The 25,430-nt window shown below is 45.5% G+C and overlaps 1 protein-coding gene across 2 annotated transcripts in view; it reads left to right on the top strand.

Moving 5' to 3' along the window:
- Positions 1–25,430, top strand: part of IFT56 (intraflagellar transport 56) — an 872,526-nt gene that overhangs the window by 775,969 nt on the left and 71,127 nt on the right. The window lies entirely within an intron of this gene.

The raw sequence follows: 25,430 nt of genomic DNA, 5'->3' as shown, positions 1-25,430 counted from the left end.
TGTGGGTCCCGCTGACTCGATCGCTGTGGGGATACCCGCGATCGTCTCACGGGGAGGGAGAACGGGGAGATGCTGATGTAAACAGCATTTCCCCGTTCTGCCTAGCAATAAGTGACACTAATCTCTGCTCCTTGTGATTGGAGCAGATTTCAGTGATCTGTAAATCACAGCCTTGCCCCCCACAGTTAGAAACACGCCCCTAGGACACACTTAACCCCTAACCTCCTGGTTAACCCCTTCACTGCCAGTGTCATTTAAACAGGAATCGGTGCATTTGTATAGCACTGATTGCTGTATAAATGACAATGGTCCCAAAAATGTGTCAAAAATGTCCGATGTGTCCGCCATAATGTCGCAGTCACAATAAAAAACGCTGATCACTGCCATTACTACAGAAAAAAAAGAATAAAAATGCCATAAAACTATCCCCTATTTTGTAAACGCTATAACGTTTGCACCAACCAATTAATAATCGCTTATTGCAATTTTTTTTACCAAAAATATGTAGAAGAATACGTATCGGCCTAAACTGAGGGAAAAAAATGTTGTTTTATATATTTTTTGGGGATGTTTATTATAGCAAAAAGTAAACAACAATTCGTTTTTTTCAAAATTGTTGCTCTTTTTTTGTTTATAGCGCAAAAAATAAACATTGCAGAGGTGATCAAATACCACCAAAAGAAAGCTCTATTTGTGGGGAAAAAAAGAACATCAATTTTGTTTGGGAACCATGTAGCACGACCACACAATTCTCAGTTAAAGTGTCGAAGTGCCGAATCGCAAAAAGTGCTCTGGTTTTAAGCCAGCAAAATGGACCGGGGCTTTAGTGGTTAATGCACTCACAGCCTCTTCTACATTTGACACATCTGTTTCGTTGAGAGTGCAGAGGTCGGACTCTCCTTTTCTGTTTTCTGGAGACAGCAATGTGGCACAGACTGCAGGCTGTTGTTCTAAGAACCTCTCGACCATGTCATATGCGCTGTTCCATCTTGTTGATACATCAGTTATCAGCTTATTATTCTTTAGGCCAATACATTTCTGTTTCTCTTGCAGTGGCTTGCTGTAGTGCTTGCTGTAGTGCTGTGGTGAAAGAATGTGGATATTCATCTCACTCTGCCAAGAAGCCTGGAGAGCATGGCCACTTTCAGCGCCCGCTGGGAAGTAAGATTCAGTGTGTGGGCGAAACATTTTACATGGGGAAATTTCCCAACTTGAGCTGCAACTAGCATGTTTGATGCGTTGTCAGTCACAAGCACTACAGATTTATCAGACAGCTGCCATTCTTCCACAATATGAGACAGTAGCTACACCAGATGAGCACCTGTATGAAAGTCATAAATGGCTCTTGTTTGCAGTACATGTGACAAGATCTGCCAGTCCTTACTAATGTAATGTGCTGTTATTGTAACATAAGACTCTGTCGTGACTGAAGTCCATGAATCACATGTTATTGCGATTCGACTTGCTTGGCTCATTGATGCAATTACCTGAGCTTTGGTTTCGTGGTAGAGTGCAGGTATAACGTTTTCTGTAAAGTGACTTTGTGACGGGATCTTGTAACGCGGCTCTATCGTCTTCAACAAGTAGCAAAACCCAGTGTTGTCCATGACAGAGTAAGGCCATAGGTCCTTAGCTATGAAAGATGCCATAGCTTTTGTTATTCTCTTCCTTATTTCCTTGGCACTGGCAGTGGTGGTGGCAGCAGGTGTTAGTATCTCAGAGTGAAAATGACTAACGTGGTTCCTCAAGTTAGTAGTATTCCCTAAATATTTCATTTGTGTGTGACAGGCTTTACACACAGAGTGTGTCTCGTCCAATTCGTGCTTCCCAGGTTGTTCATAAAAGCTGAAATGTGCCCAGATGTTTGCTTTTAACATACTAGGTGCATTTTTTATCTGTCGTTCTTTTTGGTCTCCTTCTGCTATTTCACTTAGCATGTCATAATTGTGACAGATAGATAGATCGGTGACATCAAACTTTGTCAGTATTTAAAAAAAAAAAGCACTGAGTGATTAAGCCACAACCAGAAAAGCAACAAGTTTCCTCCTATAAAGTTAAAACAAAAATGACTGCCACAAAGAAATCATCCTGCCCTTATGCCGTTGTAGTGTCTTATTTTGCTCCCCATCGTAGAATGCTCCGAAAGTGATGTTACAGTCAGAAATTTCGCACTGCGCATACAATTGCGCCATTCATTCCAGAGGATTTGCGACAATGCAGTTCAGTGAAACCATCAGATATTATCATGGAAGTGAGGGGAGGTAATTGTGAGAGAGATCGGATAGAGACCGGGTAACCGTGGCTCGGGGAGGAAATTACCTCCCCTCACTTCCGTGACATTATCTGACGGTTTCACTGGTCTGCATTGTCGCAAATCATTTGGAACGCATCTTACAAGTGTATGGAATGTATTGTGCATGCGCAGTATGAAATTTCTGGCCGCAACCTTACTTCCGGAGTGTTCTACGATGGGGATGAAAATATGACACTACACCGTTACCGTCACTATACGAACAGTGCAGCTGCTGCACCCTCATCTGATCTGAAATTTGTTCTAGCTGGGTGGTCAGCCGGTCAAGTCACGTGATCTATGCTTCTCCTTCTCCAATCTAAACAGCTACACTGGGAGGGGCTGTGAGTGTTTTGGACTCACTGGCAGTGGACAGGACAGCAACGCAGCATATTATACTTACTGGAAAAGGTTCCGGTTCTCTTACCAATGAGGTATAATGATGAAGGGCAATATCCAATTTGGGGAATCGGGAAGGGTAATTCTCATAACCATTAACCGCCAGTAACCTACCTTACCTCACCAATCATCCCAAAAGAGGGCTACAGTTAGTTATTCACTTTCAGTTTATTACAGAGAGCATTACAAATGGGCATTTGTAAACAAAAAACAATAGTGACCATGTAGGAGTGTAATAATCCGTGCACACTGCACAGCAATGAATGCATGCGTGGCACTGCAGGCAGTGATGACTGACTAAGACATAAACCATTAATGAAATAATAATAAAAATAGGTATTATAACATAAATATTATAGAATGAAATATGTTATATATTATTTTGCACTTACTGAATATGTGTGTGACTGACTGTGCGAGTGACTGTGTGGCCTGTGCCGCCGCCAGCCTGGGCCAATATATTGTTGACACAAATGACAACGTATGCCATTTTACCTGTTATGTTTTTATGATTGTATGTCTTTGTCTTAGTGATTGATTCACATCACACAACTTCATTGATACCTTTTTGAATGATTTTAGTTATGGTTTTGCTCATCACACAGCCCCACACATGCAATGCATGGCATGTGTGGGGAAGTGATGAGAAAAACCAAAAATCATACAAAGGAATCAATGAAGTTGATGCGAATCAAATCAATCACTATAATGAGCCCTACATACATAAACTATAATTAAATGGCATGGTCACTTTAATGTTGTTTAGGTCCACCATCATTATTATTTAAAATAAATTACTACAGTCATGATTTGCAATTTTTTTCACTGCAGTGAAGTCCACATGAATGGCGGTGCAGTGCATCAGATACATTATATATAGTACTAGTAGAGTTAGTTATGTCAGCACACTGACAGTGGGTGTCTTTAACTGTAATAGAAGAAGAAGTGTACCTGATGATGATGATTGATGACGCTGGCGGTGGCACTGTTGGTCTGACTCTCCTGCTGCCCACAGCAGCCTGTGAGGAGTGGACTCTGAGGACACTATTTTTCTGGGATTTTGCTTGGGTCTCTCCTCTCTCTCCCACAGTCCTGCTGCCCAGTACACTGTGAGGCGAGGAGGAAGATGTGGACACTCGTTGGCGTACCACCCCAGCTCCACGTGTCCGTCTCGCAGACTCGCACTCGCAGCCAGAGCAGTGCGTAGCATACGCAGGGCAGCAGGGAATGATGTCGGCGGGAGGTGGGAAAAGCCAGCACGGCTTACTCCCACGGCTCTTCAGAGGCTTTTGGCTCCATTTGGTCTCAGAGGCAGTGCAAAGATGATGTGTCATGGTTATGCAATAGAGTTTGTCTGCTTACCTGTGTCCATGTGTTCACCTCTAGAGACCAGCCAACCCTCACCTGACTGCTTTTGTAATCCATCCTCTGGCATGGCTCCACCCTAGCTCCTATCAGAGAACTCTATATTAACCTGTGCACTGCAGGCCAACCCTGCTGATCAAGCTTTGTGTGTTTGACTTTCTGTTACCTGCCATGTGCTCTTCTGTTGTTCTGTTACCGACTTTGGCGTGTCCTTGACTATCCCTGTTTGCCTGTGATCCTGATCTTTTGGCGTATCCTTGACTATCCCTGTTTGCCTATGATCCTGACCTTTTGGCGTGTCCCTGACTATTCCTGTCTGCTTGTGGCCCTGACCTTGGCTTTATCCCTATCCTCCTGTTGCCTACTGTGGGTGTGAGCTGGGGGACCCTGGGGGTCGCGACCTGGAGCCAGTTGCAGCCCAGTCCATCCTCGCCACTAGAGGCTCTGGTGAACACCTGCTGGCTCTTAGACTCCGCGCCCCAGGGAATCTTACGCTCTAACCCCGGTGTGATCCATCTTGGTGTTCTGGCGGCCCTGCGTTCCTTGACTCCTGTCCGCAGCAGTCAGCCGTAGGGTCCACAACCTTGCGGTGCACTCCTGATCCCTACGGTGTGGATCTGTCCTCAAGGTGACCTGACATGACGTCAACCAAACATCTATTCCATTTGCAGCATCGATGCCAGATCGTGTATGGTCGAATCGCGATGCATCGATACTATGATTATTTTCAACAACCCTAGTTGGCATATCAGGAGCTTGACTCCCTGGTAGATGTCTCTGGAAGATTTGTATTATTATACTGTAAATGATATACAGTAAGAATAGTGAGCCAGCATTGGTGTAAGTGAAAGGAATGGTGACCCATCAATGGTGTCATTGGAAAAAATAGTGACGCATCACTATGCTTCTAGCCTTTGTATACATTCCGCCCCCATTCTCATGGGATGTACTGCAGTTGTTGTCATACATGGTGAACAAACCTGACACTCCAGTGTTGATCATGGGGGGTGACTTCAATTGCTATTTAGATCCCACATCCACCGGTGTCCCCCCCCCCCAGTGGGGGCAAGGATACTGCTCTCAGTCGATTGCTTAATGAAGTGGGCTGGACTGATATACTGCACCTCCCCAATCCCGGTAAGAAACAATTTTCCTGCTTTTCAAAATCCCATGGCTCCTTGTCATGCATAGACTTATGTGTGGGCACCCCTAGCATGGTTAATTGCACCTCCAAATTGAATTATTTCCCATGAGGAGTACCTGATCACTCCCCCTTAGCTTTAGGGCAGATTACTCAACCCCCACCTCCCTACCCAGGGTCCCTTAGAAGTTGAACACCTTTTGGCTCAAGTTATTTACCTCACAGGAACAGATAGGCACCCAGATAGTTGACTTTTTCCAGTGTCATAGTCGTCATGCTAATGCTTTACAGAAGTAAGAGACATTTAAGGCATACCTTAGGGGTGTGTTCATAGCAGAGATTCAAAAAGCTTCTGCTCTGCTTGACCAGGTGGGAAGCCAAGTACGACAACTGGAACTGTCTTATGTCACTGACCCATCAGACTCTGAAAGGGAGGCATGGATGTCTGCCCAGGTCTCCCTGGATCACCTGAGATCCTCCATTGCAGAACGAAAATGGTATTTTACAAAACTTGCATTCTATGAAGAAGGGGAAAAGACAGGATGCCTACTTGCCAAAATTGCTCGATCTCAGCAACAATGCCCGACTAGCGAGGCCATCCGTTCACCCAGTGGCCAGATAGTTAATACTCCAGAACAAATTATTTCTGAGTTGGCGTCCTTTTACATGGACCTGTATGGATCACGGGATGCTTATTCAGATTCTGATCTGGACCATTATCTTTTAACCACTTGCCGACCAGCCAACGTCATTTTACTGCGGCAGGTTGGCACGATCCTGCAAGCCGTCATAGCTGTACACCGACTCCTCTAAGCGGGATAGCAGGCTCGCATGTGCTACCGCACTGCAACGCGTTATCACAGGCATGAGAGGCAGAAAAGGGACATGTGTGTTAACACACAAATCCCTGTTCTGTGAGGAGAGGAGAGACAGATCGCGAGTTCTTAATAGCTAAGAACCACGATCTGTCATCGCCTATAGTCGGTCCCCTCCCCCCCACAGTTAGAACACACACTAGGGAACACAGTTATGCCCTTGATCGCCCCTAGTGTTAACCCCTTCCCTGCCACTGACATTTACACAGTAATCAGTGCATTTTTGTAGCACTGATTGCTGTATGATTGTCAATCATCCCAAAAATGTGTCAAAGGTGTCCGATGTGTCTGTCGTAATATCACAGTCCCAATAAAAATTGCAGATCACCACCATTACTAGTAAAAAAATAATAATAATAAAAATGTCATAAATCTGTCCCCTATTTTGTAAACGCTATAAATTTTGCGCAAACAATTTTTATTACCAAAAATATGTAGAAGAATACATATCGGCTTAAACTGAGGAAACAATTTGCTTTTTGGGATATTTATTATAGCAAAAAGTACAAAATATTGTATTTTTTTTTTCAAAATTTATGTTGTTTTTTTTTGTTTATAGCGCAAAAAATAAAAAACGCAGAGATGATCAAATACCACCAAAACAAAAGCTCTATTTCTGGGAAAAAAAGAACGTCCATTTTTTTTGGGTACAGCAATGCACGACCGCGCAATTGTAAGTTAAAGCAACGCTATGCCGTATCACAAAAAATGGCCTGGTCATTGAGCAGCCAAATCTTCCGGGGTTGAAGTGGTTAATACTCAAATCTAGTCTTTCTAATGTCTCTATCTAGTACAGCCAAACAACAACTGGATGCCCCATTAATATTGGAAGAATTGGAGACCGTGGCTTGTTCTTTCCCCACTTGCAAGGCCCCTGGGGAGGATGGCCTCCCTATGGACATCTATACCAAATATGGTGAACAGTTATTGCCCTGGTTTCTGGAGGTATTCAATGCCTCGTTTGAGTAGGGTCACCTTCCTGCCTCAATGACTAGAGTAAATGTGGTAATATTTCTTAAACCTGGAAAGGATCTAGTTGCCGCAGGTTCCTACAGACCCGTTTTCTCATTCAGAGTGATGTTTAGATGCTGGCTAAGGTCCTGGCACTTTGGGTCAACAGGATCATATCTTCCATCATACACGCAGACCAGGCAAGCGTTATGCTGCAAAAATCCACAGCCAGCCTTAGGTGGCTCTTTCTTAACATGCAACCACAGGCAGACAATTGAGGGCACAAGGCTCTTTTGTCCCTTGACACCAACAAGGTGTTTAATAGTGTTAGCTGGCACTACCTGTGAGTGGTGTTATCCAGGTTCAGATTTGGGAAGAAATTTGTAGCGTGGGTCAAGTTGTATGCATCCCGACAAGGGACTATTATAATGTCTGATAGAACATCACAGCCTTTTCTCTGGGCAGGGGAACGAGGCATGGTTGCCCGATGTCTTCCCTGCTCTTTGCAATTGCTATAGAGCCATTAGCGGCCCTAGTGAGAGCCAGCCCGGAGAATACTGGGTTCAAATTTTTGGACTTGCATGAGAAGGTCATGTTATACGCACATGATATGATGCTTTTCCTGGGAGACACCACTGCCTCTGTAATGGGAGTCATGACCATCATTTCCAGCTTTGTGCATTATTCTAGCCTAACCATAAACTGGACTAAATCGGCCCTATTGGTGCTAGACGAAGACTGGGATCTGGAGATTCCTGATTCGTGTCCCATCCCAGTAGTGACCTCATTCAAGTATTTAGGAATCCAGATATCGCCTAGGCTTGCGGACTATTGCTTAATAAATGTGTATCTCCTACTGTCCCGCTTTAGGGATAAGATCAACACTTATAATCTCAAATTATCACTAGGCAGGCAAAGCAAATTTAATAAAAAAGATTTGAAAGTATTCTAAATGGTCAATACCCTTTTTAGAAGCTTGGTATGGAATACAGAACCCCCCAGGATTAAACTGGAACAATTGCAGTATCCCAAAGACAGTGGAGGATTGGCATTGCCCAATCCTTGGCTGTACTATCTTGCAACTCAACTGCAACATCTAATTGGTTCCATGTCCCATAATCCGAAAGGCTTTTCAGCATGGCTAATGCTGATTGGCACTGGAGCGGAAACTGTTCCAATGGGACTGGAGGCACAGATGTTTCACAAATCTAAGAAACAAAACCCTACACTCTTGTTAATTCAAAAAAATATGGAACAAAGGCAAGCAGATGCATGGGGTACTAGGGTTTACTGAATACAGTCCGATTTGGGGTAACTTTTCATACATGGAGCTAGCTAAGCTACAGCAGGGGCCCAGGTGGCGCGCCTTTGGTGTAACTCTTCTGTCCCATATATTTAATAATGGTAAATTGTTGTCATTCCCTGAACTACAACATAGATTTAACCTACCCACTGCTATGTTTTACTCCTATCTTCAGCTCTGACACGCTGTGGGAGTCCAGGGCAATGCAGGAGACTGTGTTATGTCTTCAACTCCTATTTTTCACTTATTGCAGTCGAGCAATGGCACTAAAGGGATCATATCACAATGCTTACAAATGTTTCTTACGCATCACTTACGGGCATATCCCATTAAGGCAGTATCCCTGTGGGAGCGAGACCTGGGGCCACTCACGGGAGATCAATGGGAGGAGGCCCTGCAATCTAGCTCTACTTGCTCACTAAATGTGGCACAAAAAGTATCCCAATTGTATATTATGCTTGGGGTACATTACACCCTGAAAAAGCTTCACAAGATGGGCAGACTGGCATATCCATTGTGTGGTAGATGCAGGCAGCACACTGGGGATCTTGTCCATCTCCTATGGCAATGCCCGAAGCTTCATCTTTACTGGAGTGCAGTCCTCACTCAATCGGTTGTTTCAAATGAATGTACCTTTAGACCCAATCTGCTGTATACTATGAGTTTTGGAGCAGGTGATACCTGACTAAATGGTCAGGATTGCATTTTCACTGGTGCTGTTTAAGGCCAGGAAACTCATTTTGATGGGGTGGAAATCAGTCACACTGCCCACAGTCGCCTCGTGGATAAAAGACATGGAGAATACTCTTATTATGGAATGGTACATTTACCAACACTGGGGGAGCCCAAGTAGATTTGAACGGCTGTGATCACCGTGGCTAGACACACCTGGCCTGTGTCCCAGGGAGTTAGTGATGTCAAGACTTCTGCAATGTCCCACAGAGTGATTTTGACATGTGGGTATCTCTCGTTCCCCCCCCTTTTCCTGTGGCCTGCCAGGTTGCGTGCTTGGGTAAAGGGTCTGGTATGGATTTTTGGGGGGAACTCCACGCCATTTTTTTTTTATTTGGCATGGAGTTCCCCTTAAAATCATCAGGTCTGGTATGGATATTTGGGGGGAACCCCCACATCATTTTTTTTTTTTTTGACACGGGCTTCCCCTTAATATCCATACCAGAGCTGAAGGGCCTGGTAATTGAATTTGAGGGGAACTCCACGCTTTTTTTTTAAAAATTTTAATCAGTGACTTTCAATGACTGTTCTCTGTATTACGGGGGGCCGACAATTCATTATAGCCGCGAGTGATTTAAATGACTTTTTTTCCTGCAGAAATTACACTTTGTGTAGGGACAGTTCTAAGCACTGGAAACATGCGCCCCTTTACAGGCATACAATACACACCCCCGAGGTACAAAATTTAAAGGAATATTACACTTTTATTATTTCACTCTAAGCATATTTCATCTCCAAATCCAGAAAGGTAATAGTACTACAGTAATATAGTAATAGCTGTGAAAATGTGGACTAGATTCCCTCCAGAGGTGGTTCTTAACAGCTCAGATTGCTTTAAAAAAAGGATCAGGAAGGATTTTTTTTTTCCCCAGCTGCAAATTGGAGCATGCTTTGCTGTGGTCTTTCGTCTTCCTCTGGATCAACTGTGGGTGAAGGATTTGTAGGATATATATTTTATTTGGTTGAACTAGATTGACTTGTGTCTTTTTTCAACCTAACTATGATTGGATACCATAGGGCAGCCTTTCTCAACCAATGTGCCGCAGGATCGCGGGAGAGAAGGGCTGTCAGATGAGCCCAATCTCCCGATCCCCTGCCAAACTGTACATCGACACTGTTAAAAGCTTCCGTCAGCCTTAAAAGTTAAAGTAAAGTGCAGGGGAGTGTGCTGAGCTCTCTGCTTCCCCCTATGGTGCAGTACAAGGTTGAATAAAGAAACTGGAAAGTTACTGTGCTCGATTTTTTTACATTTACATGTGAGTGTCTGTCTGTGCGTGTTTATGTGTCTATATGTTACTTTTAATCCTGACCACCCCCGCCCCCCCCCCCCCCACCCCATTTCTGTACCATCAGAACTGCTTTTGTAGGGCTGGTTTGTGATAGCAGCAAGGACTGCTGCTCCTCTGAAAAGCAACCCAATACTCAGATCGCTTTTCATAGGCATTTGACAGGCAGTAAAGAGGCAATACGTTGCCTCCTCACCACCTGTTTTAAGCCCGTAAATGCAGCATCACTACACTGCAACCGTGCAATGCACACAGTTGCGGAGTAGTTGCAGCTCCATTCACCCTCATACCTCCAGCTGCAGCGACAGCATGTGTACACCCAGAGCTGCTGCCACTGCAGCTAAAGGGGGAGAAGTTGGGGGTGGTAATAACAGCTCAACCATGTGGTTTTACCGCCCCCTCCAACCTGACATGTGAACAAGCCTTTGGTTCGCATCTGTGTGGCTGCGTGGAGGGTAACCCATTCATTTCAATGGGCTTCCCTATCTACAGAAAATGCAGGGAAAGACGTTGCCAATCTTTTTATTCAAATAGCCCTGCACCAAAAGCACCCCATGTTTTCCAATGAGTGGAGTACCATTATGAATTAATGGCACCCGTAAAGAGCAGAGCATTCGTCTGTGTGTCAGAAATTATAGTTACATAGTAGATGAGGTTGAAAAAAAGGCACAAGTCCAGCCTATGTGTGTGATTATATTTCCCTGTATGTTGCGGTTGTTCAGGTGCTTATCTAATAGTTTCTTGAAACTATCCGCTGAGACCACCGCCTGTGGAAGGGAATTCCGCATCCTTGCCTCTCTTACAGTAAAGAACGCTCTACGTTGTTTAAGGTTAAACCTAATTTCTTCTAATTTTAATGAGTGGCCACGAGTCTTGTTAAACTCCCTTCCGCAAAAAAAAGTTTTGTCCCTATTGTGGGGTCTCCAATACAGTATTTGTATATTGAAATCATATTCCCTCTCAAGCGTCTCTTCTCCAGAGAGAATAAGTTCAGTGCTCGCAACCTTTCCCCATAACTAATATCCTCACAGACCCTTTATTAGCTTTGTACTTGCTCCATTTCCAATACATCCTTCTTGAGGACTGGTGCCCAGATCTGGACAGCATACTCTAGGTACAGCCGGAGCAGAGTCTTGTAGAGCGGGAGAATTATTGTTTTATCTCTGGAGTTGATCCCCTTTTTAGTGCATGCCAATATTCTGTTTGCTTTTTCTCCCCACAATGTGTAGATTGCATTCATATTTTTGCCACCCAAATGAATTATTTAACCTTTTTCTACATTGAACCTCATTTGCCATGTAGTTGCCCACCCTATTAATTTGTTCAGATTTTTTTGCAAGGTCTCCACATCCTGCAGAGAAGTTATTTCCCTGCTTAGCTTAGTATTGTCCACAAATACAGAGATTGAACTGTTCCATCCTCCCCGTCGTTTATGAACAAATTAAATAGGATTGGTCCCAGCATAGAACCCTGGGAGATCCCACTACCCACCCTTGACCATTCCGATTACTCCCCATTTATCACCACCCTCTGAACTCGCCCTTGTAGCCAGTTTTCCATCCATGCACTCACCCTATGGTCAATGCCAACAAACCTTATTTTGTACAGTAAACGTTTATGGGGAACTGTGTAAAATTCTTTTGCAAAATCCAGATACATTACATCTACGGGCCTTCCTTTATCTAACTGGCAGCTCACCACCTCAGAGAAGGTTAGTAGATTGGTCTGGCAAGAATGGCCCTTCATGAATCCATGCTGATTACTGCTAATCATAATGTTCTCATTACTAAAATCTTGTATATAGTCCCTTATTAGCCCCTCCAAGAGTTTACATACTATTGATGTTAGGCTAACTGGTCTGTAATCACCAGGGATGTATTTTGGGCCCTTTTTAAATATTGGTGCTACATTGGCTTTTCTCCAATCAGCTGGTACCCTTCCAGTCAGTAAACTGTCAATAAAAATTAGGAACAATGGTCTGGCAATTACTTGACTGCGTTCCCCAAGTACCCTTGGGTGCAAGCCACCTAGTCCCGGTGATTTATTAATGTTAAGTTTCCCAAGTCTAATTTTAATTCTTTCCTCTGTTAACCATGGAGGTGCTTCCTGTGATGTGTCTTAAGGATAAACACTGCAGTTTTGGTTACTGAACCCCCCCCCCCCCCGATTCCCTCGTGAAGACTGAGGAGAATAAATTCAATACCTTTGCCATCTCCCCATCTTTTATAACCAGATGTCCTTCCTCAGTCTTTATGGGGCCCATGTGGTCTATCCTCCTTTTTTACTGTTTACATACTTAAAGAATTTCTTGGAATTTTTTTTGCTCTCCCCCATTAATGTGTCTTTCATGTTCTATCTTAGCCGTCCTTATTGCACCCTTACATTTCTTGTTGCATTCTTTATAAAGTCTATATATATATATATATATATATATATATATATATATATATAGACTATAGTCTATATATCTGCGTTTATACCCCCATCTACTTCAAACTGAACACTGACTCTACTGCTCACATGCTTATTATGTAAATCTGTTTGTCACTGCTGTTTCAATCTCAATCTGTAGCCATGCTCACATTATTTCAATGTTTATTTAGCTATTAAATCTTACCTAAATTATGGCTTTCCTTATCTTTACAATTTTGGCCTTTTGCTCCTTTTTCAATTTGAATGTGATGTGAAAAGATTTACTCTGCTAGCTGTGTGCAAAATATTACCTCCTGATTGATTAATTGCCAGATTCAACCCACACCCAACACAGTATAAAAACAAGGCCTTCTTTACGGGGGAACACATACAGGGGGTTCTTCCAAAGAAGTGGGGTTCTTTAAATAAGCGGCACTTCTGCTCTTGCACTTCAGCGATTTGCACAAAGCAATCCACAGCAAACTGCAGGTGACCTCATTTCCAAATGATCTCACGCTCCTCTCTGAAACATGCACTCTTTACCTCGCCTCCTTTTCACAATTGCAGCGTCACTCCTCAAACTCCCTTTTCTTCCACCCCACAATCTGTACATATCGCCATCACGTCTCCCCTCTCCTTACTACTGCACTCATCACCTCTTTCTAACAAACCCCCCAGGGTACTGAAGAATGTCCCCTCATACAAATCGTACTCTAATATTACCTCCCTTATTTTTCTACTTCTCCTAACCGCTGGAGATATTTCCCCCAACCCTGGGCCTCTCTTATTTAACTGTACCCAACACACCCATCACCCTACACCCTCTGGCAGTAGTCGCAATCTACGCAATTTAGTCTCTGTTCCTCTTCTTCCCAACACCAGCTTCCCCCTCTCCTGCACCCTCTGGAACGCTCGCTCTGTCTGCAACAAACTCACTGCTGTTCATGACCTCTTTGTCACAAATTCCTTTAATCTACTTGCTCTCACAGAATCCTGGCTCCACGAATCTGATACCCCTTCTCCTGCTTCCCTCTCCCTGGGTGGCCTTCACTAGACTCCCTCCCCTAGACCTACTGGACGCAAGGGAGGTGGAGTGGGACTCCTACTATCCCCCCAATGCACCTTCCAGGTTATTGACTCCCCTCCCTCTCTTTCCCTCTCATCATTTGAAGCTCACTGTATACGTCTATTCTCTCCTACTTCCCTAAGAATTGCTGTGATCTACCGGCCCCCTGGACCATTATCAACTTTCCTTGATGAGTTCTCTGCCTGGCTACCCTACTTTCTGTCTTCAGAAATTCCCACAATCCTTCTCGGTAATTTCAACATCCCTGCTAATACAAACACTCCTGCTACTTCTAAACTTCTTAGTCTAACCTCTTCATTTGACCTGAAGCAATGGATACAGGCTTCTACTCATTCTGACAGCAACACCCTTGACCTTGTATTCTCCTACCTTTGCACTCCATGCAACTTCTCAAATAATCCTTTTCCTCTTTCTGACCATCACCTAATTAGTTTCTCTCTCTCCCTGTCTTCCAACACCTTTCCCTCCAATCGCCTAACCATCACCCATAGAAACTTTCCCAACTTCAACTCTTCTCTCCTCTTTTCTTTTGCTGACCACCTCTATGACAAAATCTCTCCCCTGTCCTGCCCCAACCAAGCCACTTCCATTTACATTAAATCCCTGTCTTCCACCCTGGACAAGCTCGCTCCCCTCGCTACACGCAGAATCAGGACTCGACCCCTACAACCCTGGCAAACAGATGACACTAGAATTCCCAAAAAACGTAGTCGCGTTCTTGAGCATCTGTGGCACAAAACCAAGTCTCTCAAAGACTTCAACCAATACAAATCTGCCCTCCAAAAATACTACTCTTTCCTCCACACTGCCAAGCAGACCTATTTTACAACTCTTATTAACACCTTCTCGTCCAGTCCCCGTAAACTCTTCTCTACCTTCAACTCTCTACTCCGTCCTCCACCATCTCCACCCACTGACTCGCTCACTGCCCAGGAGATTGCTAATCACTTCAAAAACAAGATTGATACAATCCGTGATGAAATCTCCCCCAGTTAAGACCCCACTATAACAGGTACTCTCAACGCTCCCCTTATTCCAAACTGCTACCACAGACAAAGTTGCTAAACTGCTTTTTAACGCCCACCTAACCACCTGCCCCCTGGATCCTTTTCCCTCTCAAACACTACGGTCGCCATCTTCAATCCCTCCCTCACCCCTGGCATTTTCCCCAATGCTCTAAAACAGTGATGGTAAACCTTGGCACCCCAGATGTTTCGGAACTACATTTCCCATGATGCTCAACTATTCTGCAGAGTGCATGAGCCTCATGGGAAATTACACATTAGGATTCCACCTCCTCCCTAGCATCCTTAGTGATTTCATCTCTCACATTCACTTGTACATTATTCTAGATCTATAGGCACACCCCTCCCCCTTTTTTACCCTTTCTATCCTTGTAATAAAGGGTATACCCTTGAATGGTTGCCAGCCAATCATGAGAGCTGATGAACCAGGTCTCTGAATTTCCCACAAAATCCAAATCCTTCTCGTACAACAGTATCTCTAGTTCACTCATCTTGTCCGCCAGGCTCCTGGCATTGGTGAACATGCCACGTAGTTTAGACCGGTCGCATATTATCCTCTTATTGGGTGTTCCAAGATTGCAACTAGGACTTGCTACTATACTTACATTGGGTTTATGTTCTTTGGTCAACCTACCACTAATGCCCCCAATACTACCCTTAGCAATATATTCCATGCTATCTCTACTTGTGGACCCTCCCCCCATCACCTAGTTTAAAAAACCCTCTAACTTTTTGGCCTTCTTCATTCCCAGCTGATCTGCACCCTCCTTATTTAGGTGCATTCCGTCTCTTCTATAGTACTGGTTATCGACTGAGTCGGCTCAGTCCTCCAGGAACCCAAACCCCTCCTTACTACATCAGCTTTTCAGTCACTTGTTTACTTCCCTAATTTCCCTCTGCCTTTCTGGTGTGGCTCAATGTTCCTGAGAATACTACCTTGGAGGTCCTTTTCCTCAATTTAGCTCCTAAGTCCCTAAAATCGTTCTTTATGACGCTCCATCTGCCTCTGACTTTGTCATTAGTCCCAACGTGCTTCATGACAGCTGGGTCTTCCCCAGCCTCCCCCCCCAGTAATCTGTCCACCAGATCCATGATGTGCCAAACCCGAGCGCCCGGTAGACAACATACTGTTTGGTACTTCAGGTCTTTGTTACAGATTGGTCTCTCTATCCTTCTAAGAACTGAGTCCCCTACCTTCAGTTTCTCTTTCCTTTTCCTTCGGTTCCCCCCACTCTTACTGGAGGAGTTCTTCCCCCGGCAGCAAGGAGAGTCCCTCAGCTCCAGCAGTGCTGGTCCCGGACTGGTTTCACCAAAGTCACTCAATGGAGCATACTTATTGGGATGCTTCAGCCCTGGATCAGCCTCCCTGGTACTTTACACTCTACTCTTCCCTACTACTCTTTGCTAGTGCCTGCACCTCATTGTTTCCACCTGCCTCTGTGCTGGCCCCTGCCGTGTACGTTTCTGGCTCTCCTTTAGTATGGAGGGACTTCTCAGTGCTGACAGTTCAGTTTCTTCCCCAGATTCAGAACCTGGGCTTCCAGGGAAACAATGCACTTACATTTTGCACAGCAGTATTCATCCTCGATTGGATGATCAAGGAACGTGCCGCAAGATGTAAGAGTCTCCTCTCCACATCCGCCGGGTATCATACCTATTACATTTAATGAGGACTGGGGATTATACCCTGTCCAAATTACCTAACAACTAGCCTCCTGACTCTAATACTCAAGACAATACACAGGTACTCAACAAGACAATACACAGGTACTCGCAGACCTACGTGCACTCGCAGACCTACGTGCACTCACAGACCACTCGCAGAACGTGCACTCACAGACCACAAACAGAACAACGTGCACTCACAGAACTTTCAAAGAACTACGTGCACTCGCAGAACTCACAGAACTACGTGCACTCGCAGAACTCTCACAGAACTACATGCACTCGCAGACCACTTGCAGAACTACGTGCACTCGCAGACTTACGTACACTCGCAGAACTACGTGCACCCGCAGAACTACGCGTGCACTCCCTGACCACTCGCACAACTACGCATGCACTCGCAGACCACTCGCAGACCTACGTGCACTCGCAGACCACTCTGAGACCCACGTGCACTCGCAGACCATTCGCAGAACTATGGGCACTCGCAGACCACGCACAGAACTACATGCAATCGCAGACCTACGTGCACTTGCAGAACACTCGCAGGTCTATGTGCACTCACAGACCACTCGCAGAACTACGTGCACTCGCAGACCACTCGCAGTCTTATGTCCACTCGCAGAACTACGTACACTTGCAGACCTACATGCACTCGCAGAACTATGTGCACTCACAGAACTACATGCACTCGCAGACCTATGTGCACTCGCAGACCACTCGGAGACCTACGTGCACTCGCAGACCTACGTTCACTCGCAAAATACTCGCAGGTCTACGTGCACTCGCAGACCACTCGCAGACCATACGCAGAACTACGTGCACTTGCAGAAATACGTGCACTCAGACCACTCGCAGAACTACTCACAATACACAAGTACACAGTACACAAGTGCTAACGATCCACACACTCTACTCAGACAACACTCAGGTAATCACACTGCACAAGTACTATGACCCCTGTTATAACCTCCTCTTTTCAACTCTGGTTTTTAACTCATCGCTTAGACCAGTTCCACTAATGCCGTGTACACACCACAGGACTTTCCAACAGACAAGGTCCGACGTACTTCCCGACGGACTTTCCGAACAAACGGCCTTGCCCACACATGACCGGACTTTCGACAGAGTTACGGCGGACTTCAAAATGAACGGACTTCCCCACACATGGACTAAAGTCCGTTCATTTTGAATGTGATGAGTTACAATGGGACTAGAAAAGGAAGTCAATCTTGCCGCTTTTATTGACACTTTGTGAGCCCCTTCGCCTGGTATGGATTTTAAGGGGAAGCCCCTACACAGAAAAAACGGCGTGGGGGTCCCCCCCAAACACCATACAAGACCCTTATCCAAGCACGCAGCCCGGCCGGTCAGGAAAGGGGGTGGGGCGAGCTAGTGCCCCCCCCCAGCCATACCAGGCCGCATGCCCTGAAACCATGTTGATGAGGACAAGGGCCTCTCCCCGACAACCCTGGCTATTGGGCTTAGTGGAATCCAGGAGCCCCCTTTAATAAGGGGGCACCCATATCCCAGCCCCCCACCCTATGTGAATAAGTATGGGGTACATCGTACCCCTACACATTCACCTGGGGGAAAAAGTCTCAATAAAAAAACGCTCTAGACAGGTTTTTAAATTAATTTATTAGGCAGCTCCGGGGGTCTTCTTCTGACTTCGGGGGTCTCTTCCGACTTTTCCATGCTTTCCGGTTCTTCTACCACTCTCCGGGCCTCTTCTCCCGCTTTCTGATTCTTCTCCCAGGCTCCTCCGCTATTTTGCTAGCAGTGGCATGGTTTTCTCCTTCGTCGTCTTCTTCCTTCTTCTGTTCTTCCGATGTTGACACGACGTTCTCTCCCACTGTAATGCTGTGGACACAGTGCGCAACAACTTAAATAAGCATGGGGCAGGGTCACTGGGGGGATTTCACTTGGTGACCCCGCCCCTTATGACAGCACAGTCCCAGCATGCCCCAGGCGGTGACGTCATAAGGGGCAGGGTCCCTATATAAGTGCCTATATAAGTCATTGCGCACCATGTCCACAGCATTACAGTGGGAGAGAGCGTTGTGTCAACATTGGAAGAACAGAAGAAGGAAGAAGAAGAAGACGATAAAGGAGAAAACCGGGCCACCGCTAGCAAAAGAGCAGGAAAAAGAGTAGAAGAATCGGAGAGCAGGAGATCTTGGCGCCAATTGCCCTATTTAAGCTGTCTGTGCACTTTGCTCGGTGCTGTCCGATCTGCAGCTCCCTGTGTCCGTGTACCCCTTAACCTGTCTGAACGTTTGATCTCCTGATGACCCGGCTTGCCCATTGGGTTACTCTCTGCCTTCTGCCTGCATCTGACCCCGGCCTGTCTTTGACCTTGAAACTGCCTGCTCCTCTATACTACGCTACTCGCATGTTGCCAACCCTGCCTGTGACCCAGACTCTGAACCTGCTTGCTCCTCTGTACTGTGCTGCCCAGAGAGCTTAAATTATGATGTAGGAGATCGGGAGCTTCTGGCCATTAAGGCTGCCCTGGAAGGAGTGGTGTTACTTACTGGAGGGTGCTGCGCATCCCATTCTGGTCTATACCGACCACAAAAACCTGGAGTATTTAAGAACGGCCAAGAGATTGAAACCACAGCAGGCAAGGTGTGCTCTGTTTTTCGCCAGATTTCAGTTTCACATCACCTACAGACCTGGTTCTAAAAATATCAAGTCGGACGCATTATCCCGTATGTTCCATGATTCTGGGGAATCCTTACCCCCAGACACCATCCTTCCTGCTGTAATATTTCCTGTTACTCCAAGGGGATCTCCTATCCCGAATAAGACAAGCCTCTGTGGGATGGTCCCTATCTGCTGAAGACCATGTGAGGGCACAAGATGGTTTCTTCTGGCACAAGGGCAAAATTATGGTCCCAGAGAGTCTGGGGGTGGCAGTGTTGGAGCTCTGCCATGACCATAAGTTGGTCAGATATTTTGGCGTTCTGAAAACAGAGCTGGTACAACGCACATTCTGGTGGCCTCAGTTGACAAACCATTGCAAGAGCTATGTGGGGTCATACACCACCTGTGCTCAGAATAAGAATAGCCGGGGGCGAGAGCCTGGGGCCAACTAAAACCCTTACCTGTCCCAGAAAGGCCCACAAAGATGATTTTGATGGATTTAATCGTAGAGTTCCCCCAGACAGAAGATTTTTCTACCATCTTTGTCGTGGTGGATAGATTGTTTAAAATGGCCCACTTTCGCCTATGGAAACAGCAAACATTTTCCTTAAGGAAATAGTGAGGCTGCATGGAGTCCCATCAAGTATTGTGTCTGATCGAGGTGTTTAGTTCACCTCCAGGTTTTGGAAGGCTCTCTGTGGTTCTCCCGAAACTGAATTGGCATTCTCATCTGCCTAGCACCCCCAGACGAATGGGCAGACGGAGAGAACTAATCAGACTTTGGAGCAATACCTCCACTGCTTCTCTGCCTTCTCACAGGATGATTGTGTCTCTCTACTGCCTATTGCCGAGTTTCCCTATAACAACTCTTTGCACTCTGCCATTAAGCAAACATAATTTTTTGCCAGCCATGGCTTCCATCCATCCTTCCTATCCGGTTCCCTACCCGAGTGTGCTATCCCCGCAGTCTCCGAAACGATGGACTTCTTTCTCACCAACAATAAATTGTTACAGGAAACAATGGCTAAAACCCAGGAATACAACAAGAGGATGTTTGACAGGAAGAAGCGGGGAGAGCTCATCCTAGAACCTGGCAACCAGGTTTGGCTGTCTTGGCTAACTTAAAAATGGCTTGCCCCTCAAGGAAGCTGGGTCCTAAATTCATGGGTCCTTTCTCAGTCAAGAGGAAAATTAATGATGTGACTTACGAGCTTGACCTACCTGGTACGTTGAAAATTCAGAGTTTTCCATGTGTCTCTGCTGAAACCTGTAACTCACAATCCCTTTACCGGTGGAAACACTGGCCCACCTGAACCCATAATCATTACCAATGAGGAAGAATTTGAGGTGAAAGCAATCCTGGACTGCACAAAAAGGCACAACCAAGTCCAATACTTAATTAAGTGGAGGGGATATGGACCAGAAGATAATTCCTGGAAGCCGGAAAGCAATTTGCATGCCAAAGAACATTTAAGGGTGCCCACACCAACAGACTGGCCCAGATGGGCATCCAGAGGTTGCCCTTGAGGAGGGGGCACTGTCAAAGAAGCTCTTGGAATGGACTCAGTACTGGGCACCCTAGGATGCGCCGGTGCTCGCTGTGTTGTGCGCATACATATGCGTGAGCCTGATGCCAATCTACCTATTTAAGCTGTCTGTGCACTTTGCTCAGTGCTGTTCGATCTGCAGCTCCCTGTGTCTGTGTAACCGTTAACCTGTCTGAACGTTTGATCTGACGACCTGGCTTGCCCATTGGATTACTCTTCTGCCTGCATCTGACCCCGGCCTGTCTTTGACCTTGAACCTGCCTGCTCCTCTGTACTACGCTGCCCGCCTGTTGCCAACCCTGCCTGCTCCTCTGTACTGTGCTGCCCGCCTGTTGCCAACTCTGCCTGCTCTGCTCCGCATCTGCTGCCTGTGTTCCAGCTGACTAGTGATCATCAATTCACTTGCACCAGGATCCTGTGCCTCTACTTCCGCAATCACCCGCCAGGCTCTCATACCACTCTGTGCTCCCATGCCTTCTGTTCATACTACCAGGGGCCGCGAGCCAGACACATAAGGGAGACCTTCCCCTGCTATATCGGGCTTATTGGTCAGGTACATGGAAGTCTGACACAGGAGGAAGCAAAGAAAAAAAGCTGTTTAACCACTTGAGATCCACGCTATAGCTGAATGATGGCTACAGTGTGGACCTGCATTGCCGGGACTAAGTCTATTGACATTGGGGCTCCCTACGAGACTCGCTGGATCACAGATCGGAGTAAGGAGTCAATCCCAACCCCTTACCACGTGATCAGCTGTCAGCCAATAACAGCTGATCATGTGATGTCAACACAGCCGGTAACCGATCACCGGCGGCAGTGAGAGGGACATCAGTCCTGATCACTGCGAGCTGCCGCCAGCTCCTCGGTGCTCACCTATGCCCGCTACAAGTGGCACCTAGCAGTAGGCAACAGTGCCGCCTACCAGTGCACACCAGCGCCACCTGTCAGTGGCCACACTGCCATCTGCCAGTGCCTACAGTGCCACCTATCAGTGCCCACAGTGCCACCTATCAGTGCCCACAATCTGTGCCTGAAGAACAGTGCTGCACATCAGTGCCATCTATCAGTGCCATCTATCAGTGGTACCTATCATTGCCCATCAGTGCCACCCATCCATGCCATCTTATCAGTGCCCATCAGTGCCGCCTTATCTGTCCATATCAGTGCCACCTTATCTGTGCCTATCAGTGCCACCTTAACTGTGTCTTAGTGCCCATCATTGCAGCCTATCAGTGCCCACCAGTGCCTCATCAGCGCATATCAATGAAGCTGAAAAATTGTTTGCTAAATTTTATAACAAATGATTAAACATGATTTTATTTTCAAAATTTTCCATCTTTTTTTGTTTAGAAAAAAATAAAAACCCCAGCTGTGATTAAATACCACCAAAAGAAAGCTCTATTTGTGGGGGGGGAAACGATAAAAATTTAATTTGGTGTGATATTTGGGGTAATTTTAGCTTAAGGGTAGAGCTTACCAGTGAGCTGAGTCCACGCCAGATATGCCGTTTTAAGGGCTTGTAGGCCCACTTTTATTAAAGAAAGAAAAGTCCGATAACAGAAGAGTTGCCCACACAGGGGTTTCAGCTTTCCACAGCAATAATGTAAGTAGAACCAAAAATACCAAGCCACCTGGCTCTCTTTAGCAGCACTGCTGCTCAGACTTATGCTGCAGCCCTCTCAGCTCTATAACAGAGTTCCTGTACACCCAGTACCTCAGCACTCTTTACTGGCTTCCTTTTTCAGCCCACAAGCTTGGACCCTCTGTCTGCTCTGACAGACCGACCTGTGCAGACATGCACACTTCTCCCTTGCTCGCCTGGACTCCTCGGGAGGGTGCAGCCCAGAACCATGGTCTTGGCTCCGTTATAAGCCCAGGACCCACCTGTGCAATCATCCAGCCAGACTTCTGGCTGTTCCCAAAACCCTGTCCCAGGATTGGAGATTCCGTCCCACCCATAACACTATGGAATCTCCGGGCTCCAGGTCCCAAACTGGATTCTTGAAAACAATGAGGAAACTGAAAAGCCAGTTTCCTCACAAACAAAGAACTTTCCTGGAGCCCCTCAACCTGCCTGGTTGAGAACCCTGCATTCTTCTGCTGGTGGGGTACTATACTACCACATTGGGTACAGTGTTGTATGACCGCGCAATTGTCATTCAGAGTGCGTCAGCGCTGAAAGCTGAAAATTGGCCTGGGCAGGAGGGGGGTTTAAGTGCCCAGTAATCAAGTGGTTAAAAAGTGTCAGAAAAAGGTGTTAAAAAGTTACAAGGTAAAGCCCCCAAGAAGAACCTAAAAATGCAACCTAGCAATCACCAGCAGTCAAAAAGCAAGACTTGTTCACTCTCCACTCAAGGTCCCCACTGTTTAGCTTCCAACCAGCTGTCTGGCATGAGCAAGATTTTGCATGTGTTCTGTGACACACATTAACGTCAAAAAAGTCTTGGACTGGGATGCCTCAAGACTCAAAATCCTTTTCAAGGGTACCCCGACTGGAAAAAGATTGAGAAACGCTGCCATAGGGTAATGTAGCAGGAGAATTTAAATTATACATTGGCTCATCAAACCTGGAATATTCATATGTACCACACTTTACTGGTACATAAGCAGTCTGCTTATGCTTGGTAGCGCTCTGTATATCCAAAGGCCATATAAATGAACATAGAAGACAGAACACATCAGCAGCAAACACATGTTCATAAAATAAAGTATTACAATTTCACTTTGAAAGTGATGACTTGTTGAACAAACTGTCACTGGGCAGCAACTGCAAGAGTGACCCAGTTACCTTTTGGAGAAGTTTATCCTTGTTGTATGTCCTGATCAGTTTTGTCTGTACTATTCTATTACTTAATTTTACTAAGAGGGTTTTTACCTGTACTATCTAATGTAACAAGGGGTATGAGTCTAGCTGGCAATATGAATACAATTTAAAACTTTAAACCATGTTGTCTCTTAATTAATAAGTTGGTATAAAACTTATTTGGTCCAGATCTACAGTGGCAAGTATATTATGTTTTTTTTTAAATAATATTAATATGCTCTATACTGAGCCAAATGAGCAGGCATTCTTCAAAAAGCAGATTTCCAAAGCACAGCTGGATGTACTCAAAACCAAAAGGCTTTTAGTGAAAGTGCGCTATGATTTAGTCCCTTGGGTCTGTGTGTGTCCACAAACGCTGCTGACCAGTACTTCTGAGTGCTTCTGGGGGAAAATACATTCACATTTTCAGGTTACAAGAATCTGTAAATGTTGCTGGTTTCTGTATTCTTTTTGAGCTATGTTACTTTTATGCACTGTGCCTTGTGCATCTCCTCACTGCAAACTTGACATGTTGCCAAACAGTGGAAATGGGCTTGGGCATGTTCGGATCGAACCCGTCAGGAAGCTGGCACTGCACACTACCAATCATAGGCAGTGTGTGTATGTGCAGCTGCCGGTTGGTTAATGCCTCACTGCCTATGATTGGTGGTTTGCAGTGACTGCTTCCTGGCAGGTTCGATCCAAACACACCCAAGCCCTTCACTACCGAACAGTACTAACACATACAGGCCAATGCAAAAATGACCTATTCCTTGGAATGCATAAAGAGTGTCCTAGACACTCTGTAGAAGTCTGTTGGAACTTTGCACCCCAATTGTCAGAGCTTCAGAGGAGAGCACTAAGGTTGGTGTGCTCATACTGGACATTCCTTCCTCAGTGCAACTTCCTTCCCAGCCACTGCACCTGTCACACAGACAGGTGCATGGATGAGAAGTTTGGTTATGGGGTGGGTGTAGCCTCATGGGGAACTCTAGGGTACTAGTTTACCATCAGATTTGCATTTCTTGTGATCGATAATGGATAGCAGTGGGCAGATTCCACAGCCGCTATTCAGATCAATAGCACTTATAAAAAAAAGGTGTCCACTGTCAATCACAGCCAGGGCAGAACTAATGGAGAACTAGTCTCTGAGTTCCTCATTAGGCTTTGCCTACTCAGCAGTGCAGCAGTAAGGAATGCAGCAGTAGGAAATGTTTTTTTTGGGTGGGCAGAACCTGATGGGGAATGCTGAGATTAGTTCCACATTAGGACCGCCTTGCCTGTGATTGACATCAGATGGCAGTGGGTGGATTCCAAACCCATAATTGGGCTGACATTGTACAAATGTTTATACTTACAGTGGTGTTTCCATAGTTTGTTTATGATTCATTTGACATCCTAATTTTTGGAGGGCCCTTGCTTCCAGGATGGATTTGATTTAAATCAAGTCAATTTAAATCACTAGTAAAAAGGCTTAATTTAAATCATACATTTTAAAGAGCTACTCTCATCTCTGTCCCACAGCGACTCCCCCTCTGACCCACTGTTGATTGTCACTGACATTCACTTTAATGGTATGGCTGGTGATGTGGCAGTGACACAACAAGGTAAGGGATGTGACGGCAGCAGGTGAGTGGATGCCTGTTAACAGGCGCTGCCATGATGGATCTAAAATGTCAAGTGCTCTTTAAATGTAAGGACTTATTCTTGCTGGAAGTAGAATCTTTAATATTTGCAAACAAAATGAAGGCTTTCTATTTATAATAATAAGCTGTCATGTTAGTAAAACAGCAATATCAAAAACAATCCAATCATACAGTTTGTAGTGTACATAGATTTGCAAAACAATGGGATAAAGGAATATCCCTGAACTTTGTTTTATCTCATAGGTACTGTGAAA

This window comes from Lithobates pipiens, unplaced genomic scaffold (genome assembly GCF_037356315.1).
Source record: "Lithobates pipiens isolate NorthernLeopardFrog02 unplaced genomic scaffold, aLitPip1_a1.2 Scaffold_23, whole genome shotgun sequence".
In the NCBI taxonomy this organism is placed as follows: Eukaryota; Metazoa; Chordata; class Amphibia; order Anura; family Ranidae; genus Lithobates; species Lithobates pipiens.
Note: the sequence above shows the minus strand (reverse complement) of the source record. Positions and strands in the feature narration are given on the sequence as shown.